Source organism: Hipposideros armiger, unplaced genomic scaffold (genome assembly GCF_001890085.2).
Source record: "Hipposideros armiger isolate ML-2016 unplaced genomic scaffold, ASM189008v1 scaffold_0, whole genome shotgun sequence".
Lineage (NCBI taxonomy): Eukaryota > Metazoa > Chordata > Mammalia > Chiroptera > Hipposideridae > Hipposideros > Hipposideros armiger.
The window spans coordinates 9953328-9965491 of NW_017731350.1; the positions used below are offsets into that span (position 1 = coordinate 9953328).

General features: G+C 41.0%; 1 protein-coding gene across 1 annotated transcript in view; it reads right to left on the reverse strand.

Annotated features, from left to right (window-relative positions):
• Positions 1 to 11742, reverse strand: part of VSNL1 (visinin like 1) — a 105625-nt gene extending 93883 nt beyond the window's left edge. Inside the window, exon 1 of the mRNA XM_019655652.1 lies at positions 11373 to 11742. The gene's annotated coding sequence lies outside the window, so the exon portion shown is untranslated. The remainder of the gene's footprint in view (positions 1 to 11372) is intronic.
• Positions 11743 to 12164: the final 422 nt, after the last annotated feature.

Sequence of the window (12164 nt, forward strand, 5' to 3'; positions counted from 1 at the left end):
TGATCTCAAAGGATCAGTAGCCAAAGCACTCCAAGAAGTTTCTTCAAGCTTCTTGGCTTATTATTCCATTTTTATCCCTTCTAATCTTGCTTAGGAAATTAACATTCATTGAAGACATATACATGCCGCAGACTGTGCTAAGCACTTTCATAAACATTATGTTATTAATCCTCCCAATTAATTTCAGGGATATAATTTCCATTTTACAAAAGTTAAATTACTTTTTCAGAGTAACTAGGCTCTTCGTTGAAGCCATGTCTCCTTTAGTGATGCCACACTTCTCTCTAGTGAGAAGCACGTCTTACATAAACGTCTTATATAAAACAGGCTGCTGTCTATTAGCCAGCTGGGATGTGTAGGCCTTGTTTGGATCCTGATTCAGATAAACTATAACAATTCTTTGGAGATTTGAACACTGACTAGGTATTTGATGATATTAAGTAATTTTTTTGCTGTGTAGCAGTATTGTGGACATGTTTTAAAGAGTCCTTATAGATATGTATCTAAATGTTTATAAGGTGAAATGATATAATATCTTAATTTGTTCAAACTAACACATTAGAGGGCAAGGACAGGGATAAAAGGGAAGAAAAGTGACAGTAATAATAGTTAAAGCTGGGTGATGGGTACATGGAAGTTCATTACATTCTTCTCTTCAAATGTGTACGCTTTCCACATTAAAAAGTTAAAAAATAAATTTAAAAAAGTCTGTGTAGATTGGTAGAGACAGCCCTGGATTTAAATAACACCTTTGTCCCTTAGTAGCTATGTGACCTTGGACACATTACTTTCTAGACACAGTTCCTTAGTCATAAAACGAAGCATACCTTGCAGACAGTTACCTTGCAGAGCTGTAATATGGGTTCAGTGAAGTCCTGTGCGTAAATGTCCACCCCAGTGCCCTGTACCCTCTAAGTTCTTTACAATATTGCAAGTTAATATTATCACAACTTCCACTTTTATAGGAGAGCTGGCACATATGTAAGTGGCTAATTTATATGAGTCCAGATACAATAAGAGAATTGAGAGACACCGCTTGGCTAGACTCTCCTAGGGAAGAATCAGGTGTTGGTCATCAGAGCTGTGGGCGGCTTACGAGAAATGATTTCCATTGTCCCTAAAGGGAAACTCGTATCCCTGATGTTCTTGTACTGAGCCAGCAGAGCTTGTCCAAATGGATTCCCTCTGGACTCATCCCCGTGTGGGTCTCTTGTTTGTTTCATCAGTTTCACTGCCCTTGCATTGCTCAGACCTATATACACAGGCTGATTCCAGGAATGGAAGGCCCCTTTACCTTCATTAGCATAAAAGTCTTATTTCCAAAGCGTTCCTGCTAGAAGAAACACATGGGCATGACCGTGATGGCCCTTTTATTCCACAGGAGTCTCTCTGGAAATTGAGATATGCTCACTCCACTGAGAAATGGTTGTGGGCTCAAGTTCTACAAATACAACTTGAGAAATCCTGAGAAAAATATAGAAGATGCAGATGTATCTCAAATCTTAAATAATTTAGGTTTTCCCACCAGAATTATTTTACTTCAAAATCATTTTTTTTTTCAATTTAACTATGAAGACCTGGTTACAGCTATCGTAAGTTTGTCATTCTATCCTAGGAGCTGAGGTGGCGGAGGTTAGGGGATAGGAACTTATTTTAGCAGATATAACCTTAAGGCAGTAATCTGTACAAGATCAGTACTGTAACTCTTAAATTATGTATTTTTTTATCAAAGTTAAACTAAAATTCTAGGGCCGGCCGAGTGGCGCGATGGTTAAGAACTGGCTTGGGACGCCAGAGGGCCCCGGTTCGGATCCCACATATGAGGGCCAGTGACACTGCCCTCCACAGCTAAGATGCTGAACAGCAGCTCAACCTGGAGCTGGGCTGCCATGAGTCGCCAGCGACGGCGTAGGCTGCAGCCCCTGTGGCAGTGGGTTGCCGTGGGCTGCCGTATGTAGCCAGCAGCCATCGTGAGCGGCCAGCAGCCGCAGTGAGCAGACGTCCAGAAGCCGGTGACTGATCTGCCTCGCCCGGGAAGAGCGTAATGATGGTGCCAACTTGGGCTAGTGAAGCAACGTCCTCCACAACTAGACTGAAGAACAAAACGACAGCAACTCGTCTGTTCCCCTTCCCAATTCCCCAGCACTGTTCCCATCCCCCCAATTCCCCAATAAATATCTTTTTAAAAAAACCAAAAACTAAAATTCTATGTTGAATGATAATGATAAATTTGTCACAAGCACATGATACTTAAACCTACAGAATATGTTCAAGGTCATCTCAAAGTCACAGTAACTGCTAACTAGAGAAAGTAGGTGATCCCATCCTGATTTTCACTCAAGAAAACTAAAACTCACAGTTAGGTAACTTTTCTAGGACTTCACCCTTATGATTACAGCACAGCTGTGATGCCTAAAACACATCTAATCACTCCTCGTTTTATGTACCTTCCACTATGAAGTTCAGCTTTTGTCCTTCTAAAACAGCTTTGCCAACTAGGCTCTTCAGAACCACAATGAGACAGTAATAACTATTTTTAAACATAAGTTTCCTTAACAAACATTGGAAACGTAAGGTTAAGCAAAGCTAAATAGATACTGGGGTCTTTATTACAGGACCACTCAGACTTATTATCGGTAGAACATGTGCACAGGGAATAGCTAAGAATGGGATGAGGAAGTATTATTTCCTTCAAATATGTTTCCACAAAATCCGTTGAGAGAAAAATCACTGTTGGAGTGTCTTGGAAATATTTCTTTAAAGAAACAAAGTCTAAAATGTCGTTAGCACCAAATTTAAACCACCCTCTCTTTTGAACTCTGCCAGTTCATCTAGAATGAGGAAACTTTCAATAGGTCTTTTTTTTTTTAATTTATTTATTTATTGTTAGTTTCAAGTGTACAGAACAATGCAATAGTTACCCTTTTCACCCTCACAAAGTAACAACCCCCCACCCCCCATCCACTGCCCTCCCACCCCCAATCAATAGGTCTTTTTAACGTCGTCTCATAAGCACTGATTTGTTAATAAAGCTATGTGCTCTTAAAGATTTGGCTTAAAAAATGTCAAACTATCTATGCTAGTACCTTGAATTTATTGCATATATATCATGTATGTATGTATGTATGTATGTATGTATCTGTATGTGTGGGCATCTCTCCCTCACCCCTACTTTGAAATCCATTCTCTGCTCTTAGCTAATATGCATTAGTGTACACTTCTACAGACACTCAACAATTGAAGGCTCTGATAGGCTAACCCGGACTTGAACATGTTCTGTAACATGGATCGTGTGCACCACTACGGCCTCCCTTTCTGCTATTTATTTGGCGGTATTTGATTGACATTTATACGATGGACAAAAGATACCTAAGTGATAGGCTAGACCTGCTACAAAGAAGTAAGGGTGTCATTGGAATGTTTCCCAGCACTCAAGGCACCTCGGAGGAAAAGGTAAAGGAGAGAGAGGATAAAGGTCAGAAGACAATTACAGGCAGGCAGGTGTTATCGGTCCTTGTTTATGAAGAGCTCTATAAATCACGGAGTGGGGGAGGATTGTTCACTCACTGAATGCTAGTCATCAGGAGCTTTGGGAACTTGAGCAGGAGGCAGGTCTTAAATCAATGGAAGCGCTTTTCCAAAGAAATGCAGGGACACAAGTCAGGGTCAGGGCTTCAATTCAGTGAGTGCATCTTTTCTAAGAGCATACTCACCATGCTGCCTGGGATGTGCGTGTGTGTTAGCTGTTATTTAACTACCAGAGAATTTGGGCAAATATACTTGGCAAGCACAGAATACTTAGAGACTAGGAGAAATGGTAAATGCAGATTGAGGATGGGCAGGAGGGAAGGTGGAGGCCTGCAGGGGGAAGTATTACTACCCACTAAGCTCTTTTAGGTGGTATATATATATATATATATGGTCTTCAACAGTCCATAAGGGAAATATATTATCCCCATTGCACAGGTAAGAAAATAAGCCCCCCAATTAATTAGAACCAAAAGGCCTACCCAATTCTGTGAATCATCCAAGACTCCTAGTATACAAAAGAAACTCAGGATTTAGGTGCAATTTTTATAGACTTCGAAGGGAGAAAGGGATGCCTCTTTTTAACCACAGATAAGAAAAAAACTTGAAATCCCCTAGTAAATGGGGCAGGGAATAGGAAGGATAAAAGGCTTAGGAAAAGTCAAGTCTCTCAGAAGAGCTACAGGAAGGCCATTTTGGCTTGTGTGCGCGCGCCCCCTGTGTGTGTGTGTGTGTGTGTGTGTGTGTGTGTGTGTGTGTGTGTGTGTGTGTGTGTGTGTGTGTAGAAGGCTGGAAATTAGTCTTTAGTGCAGTTGGAAAAGAGGGGTTGGGAGGCATATTTTCCTTATCATAAAAGCCCTAGAGAAAAGAATGAAAGGGTAGATCACATAAGAGTCTTCCCACAGAAAAACACTGTAACATTAGTCATGAAATTAGTTGGAATAATAAGGGAGGTGATGGGAGAGTATATCAGATAACAGCCCCCTTTTTTTGGAAGGTATTAAAGGATAGAAGCACTATGGTATAATATTTAAACCAAAAGGTGGGGATCATAAACGTTTTTATTGAAGTTCATGACTCACTGGAGGCTTGGTTGAGAGACAAGGGCCTTATTATTTAGCTACATTGAAAAATACTGAATAGATGACCTTAAAATATATTCAATAAGGAAACAAACTTAAAAATCTCCTGTTAGTTCCATACCCTGTTGTGCCCAATTTATATGGCAGGACAAGGATGGTAAAGAAAAGGTATAACGGAAAGGGAATGCATTTAAATAAAGAATAAGAGAAATGGGAAGTTTGAGGTTTCAATGTAGCTATTTCTTCTAGAAATTCTCTCCTCTATGCAGCTATACCACCGGATTTCACCTGACTTACTGGATTGCATTCATCTGTCTTCTTCATTAGGCATATATTCCCTGAAGGCTGGAATTGTATCTCATTTAATGTTGATTCCACAGTGACTGCACAATGCTTGGCACATTTACTCAATAGATACTTGTTTTCTAAGGTAGGTTAAGCCCTGTTAACTGTTCACTGCTCTTGATAGCTCAATTCCTTATTCAGAGGTTCCACTATGAACGGGATTACTACAATTCAGAGACTAACGTGGTTTGAAAACCATTGATTTCTCATGAAAAGGATGATAAAGATAATAACTATCACTTATTGCACATTTTCAATAATGAGGCATTATATTATTTACATATGTATAGTCTTCTATTTTCTGTTCAAGAATCCTGTGAACTACCATGTTAAATGGAAACTGAGGCTGAGAGGTTAAACAACTTATTCAAGGTCATAGATCTAATAAACTGTGGAACTGGGATTTTTATGTAAGTATATCTAGCTTGAAAACTCTTGTTTACATTTCCTCTGATGTCTTTTGAGACAGTTGAGACGTTAGTGAGGGTTGAGGAATTTTCCCATTCACAAACTAAAACGAGGAAAGATTAAATGGATTGTTTTCATCTCACTCTGAGAAAAGAATTCCTTTATAAACATCTAAAAGAAAAACGAGCAATTTTGTATTGAATTTAAACTTTTTTCACAATTTCTTTTATTTTTCATAAAATTTCTCATATGATCAAGAAAGCAAACACCAAGCACGTTATGTATAAATTTCAAAAACACTTGAACTTCTGCAATAAACAAAATTGATAGTTTTCCATTAACTCATGGCATCAAATGCCAAGAAATTCCAATAAACAGAAGTTGCTAATTGAGTCAGACTTGTACAGCACTATTTGATACATTAAAAATAAAATATTATATTAATAAGCATGTCAACTTAATGGGCCTCTGAAGGACATTTCACTTATAATTTAAGGTTGGGTTTCAAGAAATCAGAAATAAACACATTAATCACAAATTAATAAAATCAATGCAAAATATAAAATACCAGAGACTCCTGTAGCAGCACCAGTCTACTATTCTAAGAAACCTTCAACTGCAATAAACATTCTGAAATGAAACAACAGAAATATTAGGGTCTAGTTGCTTGAATTAGAAAAACTCCACCCAAGCTCCAAAGCACATTTAATATGTTAATGACTTGCAAAAAAAATCTATTTGCATTCAGCTCCTCGAAAGTTCATAGTCTTTCAGAGCCTAAGAGATAATAAGATGCAAAGAAATAAGAAAAAAAAGTACATTTAAAGTGACAGATTCCTACTTTCAGAAAAGTCCCTAAATGAGCAAGAATAAATAAATATGGGATGGATTCTATAGGTCTATAAAATTGTAAGCAAATTTAACGGATTTGTTAACTTTGCCTTTTATGAGCAATACTTCATTAAAACTAAGTCTTTTTAAATTAAGAGATACCTACTTTCTATAAAAACTTCAGTAATTATTGTATTAGATATATTGAACTTGAAGGCCACTTGGTGAATGAGAGTACTCCAAGTCTGAACTGTAATTTAGAACAAAAGGAAATAGATGGTTCACCTGAAAATAATCCAACAAATGGTTAGAAATGCAGTGCATTGTCTTGTAAAAAAATGAACAATTGGTGGTTACACAGCAGGCCATCTGTGTTGGAACTGCAATGAAGTCAGGCAGTGGAGAAGCCAGGGAACGCATAAGAATCAAGACAAATTATCTGACTTGCACGCTTTAAGTTAGCTGATCAGGGTATACAGCATCTCTTTAATGTATTCACAGGCACCTTATTATTATAGTGTCAAACCTCTTTGAGGATTCTTCAGTGATTTCCTATGCCATTTCTGTTTCATTCATTAGGTAGTTTAAAGCACCCCCAAGATCCCCATTTGTGAAGTCTCAATGAATCAAGCTGTGAGCAACTCAGACTATTTTGATTCACTTAAAAGAGCATAAGTTATCTTTAGAAACAAACTGTAAATGAGAAATGCAGTGTTGTGGTCCCTTCACAGTGTGAGTATGTTAAAATAATTCCATAGCTCTAGAGACCCATGATCTAAATAAGTGGTACCCAGAGCTACCTACCATAGCCTAGGCTTATATTCTGACATTGAATTATTAATATCAATTCTTGAAAATTGATCAAAACAACTTATATTTTTACTTAGTAAGAGATAAAAGAGAGGATATTAATATGAGTGGATTAAAAAAGCATCTTAAAGGTATTAATACAGTGCTTTTATATCTTTCTTGAAAATAAATTATAATTTTTAGTCTAGCTTTCTTTTCAGTAACATAAAGATGTTTAAAACAGTGTTAATTGTGCACATGCTTTTAGTAGAAATGATTTATTTCTTGATATAATTAGTAAGGTGTATACAACTGATTCTTGTTAGGACAAATATTTAATTGACAACTATCATATAGAAGACATTGTACAGATATTGTGGAAATCTAAAAAAGGTCATTAAAATCTCTGCCCTTATGGACTGTGCTTTCATGTTGTAGATATGTCTTTCAGATAACAATGTTCCTTAACATAATATTTTTTTTTATGTATTGGAAGGATGGATTAGGTAATTCATGTGGACCCCATCCAGCTCATATACTCTTTTAGTTATAGGAATGAACCACTGGGATAGTAGGAATATCAGTCATTTATTAATTTATCTCTATCATGTGATGCTTTAGGAAAATTCATATATCTATATCTACTAAATGTAACTGACATGAACATCGTCAATTTCAACCTGAGATTAACTGACTGTGATTCCTTTTGTAAGAAGAACCTTCCTGTCTCCCTAAATAATCATTAATCTTAGGAACACAGAAATCGCTCAATACAAAGAAAAAGGTCCTTAGAATGACATTAAAATATGTTGGTTTTGTAAATTAGGAAACCATGTATTTGTTATTGATGTTACACTGTCATTCTATGAAACTCTTCAGGGAGCTCTTCAGCAATGTTTGGAATCCATACCTACATGCAACCCAAATAGAAAACCTATAGCTTGCCCTGGACGGCGTTTCTAATCAAGCTATCCTATTACACAATGAGGTTCGCAGCCCAGCAAATCAAAGCAGGGCACTTAGCAGCTACAAGTCTCTCTGTCTGCAGAAGCTACCTGGTGTTCAGATGCCGGCCGAGACATACCTGTTTCCAGAATGGGCTAGCAAGGCCAGGTGACATCTGGCCATATGAGTATTTATTAGTTAGGGACAAACTCTTACCCAAGACAGAGCTCATCCCAATTCAGTAAAGGTTTACCAGGAGGAGAAGGGTTAAATTACATTGTTAATTGGTGAATGTGTTAAGAAACTCACCACCTTGCTTCCTCAACAACTTCCAAGGCCATTAGCTACTCTTTGAAATGAGAAAGAGACTCACTCAGAGGCAGTCTTCCTCAAGCCTGCCCTAAAGCCTCCGCTTTTTCAGGGAAGAATTCCTGGTATGTCCCTCAAGGGGACATTTGTGGTGGTTTGGGTTATCTGTCCCAGCGCCTGGGAGATTACATTGTTGAAGAAGGAACCAGAGGGCCTGGATTATCTATCTGTAAAAAGCCTAGAGCTTTACTGTATAAGAACTCAGGAAATTTTTATGAAAGAAAGGGAGAAATAGAGAAAGCAAGTGAGGGAGAAGAAGAAAGAAAGGAGGAAAGAGAAGGACCAATGAGGCAGGTATTACTGCCTGCGTTGCAGTCTCTGCCCGGCAAGACAGGGAAGAAAGCTGTGCAAGCGCTTTAAAAGCTCTAAAGCTTTGAAAAGATGCACTGCTGGCCTCTGTAGCGCCTGGTCAGGTTGAACCAGTCAAGCGCTCTTCCCTGGGTCTTCCTGCCCAGCCCCCTCCCCTTCTCTGCAGGTGGCTTCATCTGGAGTATTTCCATGAAGGCCAAAGACGGGCAGGCATCTTGGATTTGGGTTCTGCCTTCTAGGAGCCAGAGATGAGCTGGCAGAAGAGCCCAGGGTGTGTTTGCACTGCAGCTTCCTCAGTCCACAAAGTCCCAGTCCCTGTAGCTGCAGCAGTTCAGGGGGAGACAAGTCAGTAGAAGAGTGAGCTTGGTGCCTGCAGAATCTCTCAAGGCTGGGTTCCCTGAAGGATTCTGGGAATAAAGCACGGAGTGGATGGAGGTGGGCCTGGGCAGTCCTCAAACAGGAGTGGACGGTTCTGATGTAGCCAGGTCTCTCAAACACCTCCAAGGATTCTGAAGAAATTGACCGAGGTGCTGGAAAGGCTAGACTGAGCATCTAAGGAGGTGGGTCTATTAGAGGTGAGGGACGATAGAAAAGAAATAGAAAGAGACATGACAAGAAAGGAGAGGCAGAGAAGCGCCATGGTATGTAAAGGAACCCTTGGGATTCTGGAAAGACATGCTAGGAACAGAGAAGTGTTTATCTGAAGATTTCAGCAGTGTCACTGAGGATGCTTAAAGTGCAGACAGAAGGGAACATTTCCACTCACCATTACTTTTTAATTGTTTAGTCCGTAGACTAGAAGTTAATTGACTTCTCCCTAGCTCATGGCTCTGGGCCTCAATTCCTCATCTGTAAAACAAGGGGTTGGGACTAGATGCTTTTGAAAGTCTCTGCCTGATGGGACCCTCTGTAACTGCCAGCCTGTGAACCAGGGTATCTGAGATGAAACATCTATGAGTTTAATACCAGAGCCCCCCTTCTTCCTCCACCCCCACCCCCCCCATTTATCAACGCAATGCAACACCTGCACCACTCATGAAGCTGATTCCAACTCTCAGTGATGACAAGGAGTATGGCTCAATTGTGACAAATGACTGGTCCTTCTACCCTGGAGTAAGGAAGGGATGAACAGAGAAGGCAGTAGGATTTATTCTTTGGGTTTCCAAAGAGAAGATATTCTCAAATTTTCTATCTCAAATTTCACCCCTTGAAGTATACTATACATTCTTTTACGGGGTTCCAAATAGTTGGACTGACTAAAAGGCCAACGAGCCCTATAATGATCGGCCCTATTTGGGGTAAAATGTATTTCCTTTCACCCCAGAAATTTTATCTGCTTTTTCCATGGAAATCCAGCACACACTGGCCATGCTCTTGTCTTGTCTGCCTGCTTCATGCCATTCTGCCAACCTGATTCCGTGCAGCATTTCTTGGGGTTATTAAACACCCCAGCTTAACGTGCATGCACTCCTGAGTGAGGTAGTGATGCAGGACCCATCCCCCACCACTCACACATGTAGGCACTTTAGATGGTAGTGGAGATAAAATGTGTTTTCACAGGAGTTTCCTTTTTAATTTGTCTCAACCTGAAATTTCTTAAAAAAAAAATATGTAGACATACAGCTTCCTTGCTCCTCTCGTCTGAACGTGGGATGTGACACCCAGATAGTATACACTTGTGTTTTCTACACCCACAGCATTTCCATTTCATTTTAGTCCCCAAAATATGGACAGGAGGGCAACTCTAGAAAAATGGATTCCGGCTCTCGCATCTCACAGGGCACAGATCGGTGCGTGCAGGGCTGAGCACTCGCACCCAGCAATCACTATTTCCTCCCGCCGCCCCCTCCCCCCACTCACCAGCACCTTCGAGCTCCACGGGGGTTGACCTTGCCAAGACCCTCTTCTGTTTCTGAGCAAGGAACAACCCATTTCAACTCAAAACACAAAACGACCTTTTCTCCTCTAAAAAGACACGACCGAATGGAACACGTCTGGGTTCACATTTCCCAGCCCTGCATTCCGGAATGCGAATGCGGGAGGCAAAGGTAGGCAACTAGTTTGGGTCTGACGCCCTGTTATTCAGCCGCTCTGGGTCTCAGACTGTTCAAAATAGACGGCTGACGGTGCGGTTCAATATCTTTCCTTTTTCTGTCCATTCACCACCGTGACGAGAAATCAAAACGAAAAATTATCTACTCATTTCTCAATTCTGGGAGAAACGTGCCCTTTTTTGCGCCTAGCTCCGTGGTTCTAAACACGAACATCCCGCTTGGAAACCAACCCTGATTCCCATACTATCTCTTCCGCTCAGTTTTACTTAGCAAACATCTTCACTGCTCTTCCACGGTGAGAAAAATGGTGCACCAACCCCACAAATGACAGGTTGGGACTTGACTGCAACCGCTCAATAGTTTTATCAGCAACCGGAAAACTTCACAATCGGTTAATTAGAACTTAAATCTCTGTAAGGAAAGCCTCCTATGACTAGACTTAAACTAAAAAAGCACCTCTTTTTCACCTTTCTTAAATCTAGCCTGACAACCCCCTAAACACGCATATAAACACTCCCTCTTTCTCCTCCCCCATTATTCCAAAAGGTCCCTCATGGACAGCACATTCAGATCGCCAGCATTAACCAAAGCAATTATCACCATGCATGTAGACGCATCTATGCAAAGTATGTGACAATAGCCAAAGCATCACCCAGACAACTGGCTGCACTATACATGCAAAAATGCAACGAAGACTGTATTTTCCACTTACAGTTATAGCGCTGCGCACGGTCACTTAACGAAAATGATAAAACTCAACAGTTCTTTATATATATATATAAAATTCGGATAAACGGTTAAGCCGTCTCTGTGCGTGGTTGTCTCGCGCTCTTTTTTTTTTTTTTCTTTTTCTTTTCTTTTTTCCTCTGGAGCTCTAGGCTTCTTAAATCCCTCTTGGATCGCGCCTTTCAAGCCGAGCCGCCGCTGCAACACGCTTGGGTAAGTCTCTGCAGCAGATTGGGAATCCCATAGAAAACCTGGGGTCGCTGGAGCTGGATGCGCAGGCGCGCGAGCCGCTGCCTCGCCAGGCACCCCCTACCGGTTCGCCTTCCCCGCCTCTTCCAGCTCCGCAGCCCCAGCTTGGAGAGCTCCGGAGCCGGTGACCAAAAGCAGCCTGGCATTGGCGCATGCTCAGTTGAAGGAGCTCGTAGTTTCCGCGAGTGGATTCCATGTCTCCAGATTTTAGCAGAAACTCAAAAGGAAAGTAGCTAAAAAAGGGAGCCTGGCTACCGGAGCAGCCACACCTGGACAGGCGGGCGGGAGGGAGGGCGACTTGGGCTCGGCAGGCCCCGCGGTTACTGAGTCTGGCTGTGAAGCCTGAGGCCAGGGACACGTGGAGCCAGCTTTTCCCTCCTCAGTCAATCCTAGAGGGTCCCAGCCCACCTTTTGTCAGGCTGTAAGGTGAAGGAGAAAACTGCAGCAACCGCCTTTTCAAAAGGAAGCATTTCCAGCAGGCTCTATGAGCCTGTCTACCGGACTCCCTGTGAAGGAACCCTGATGATGG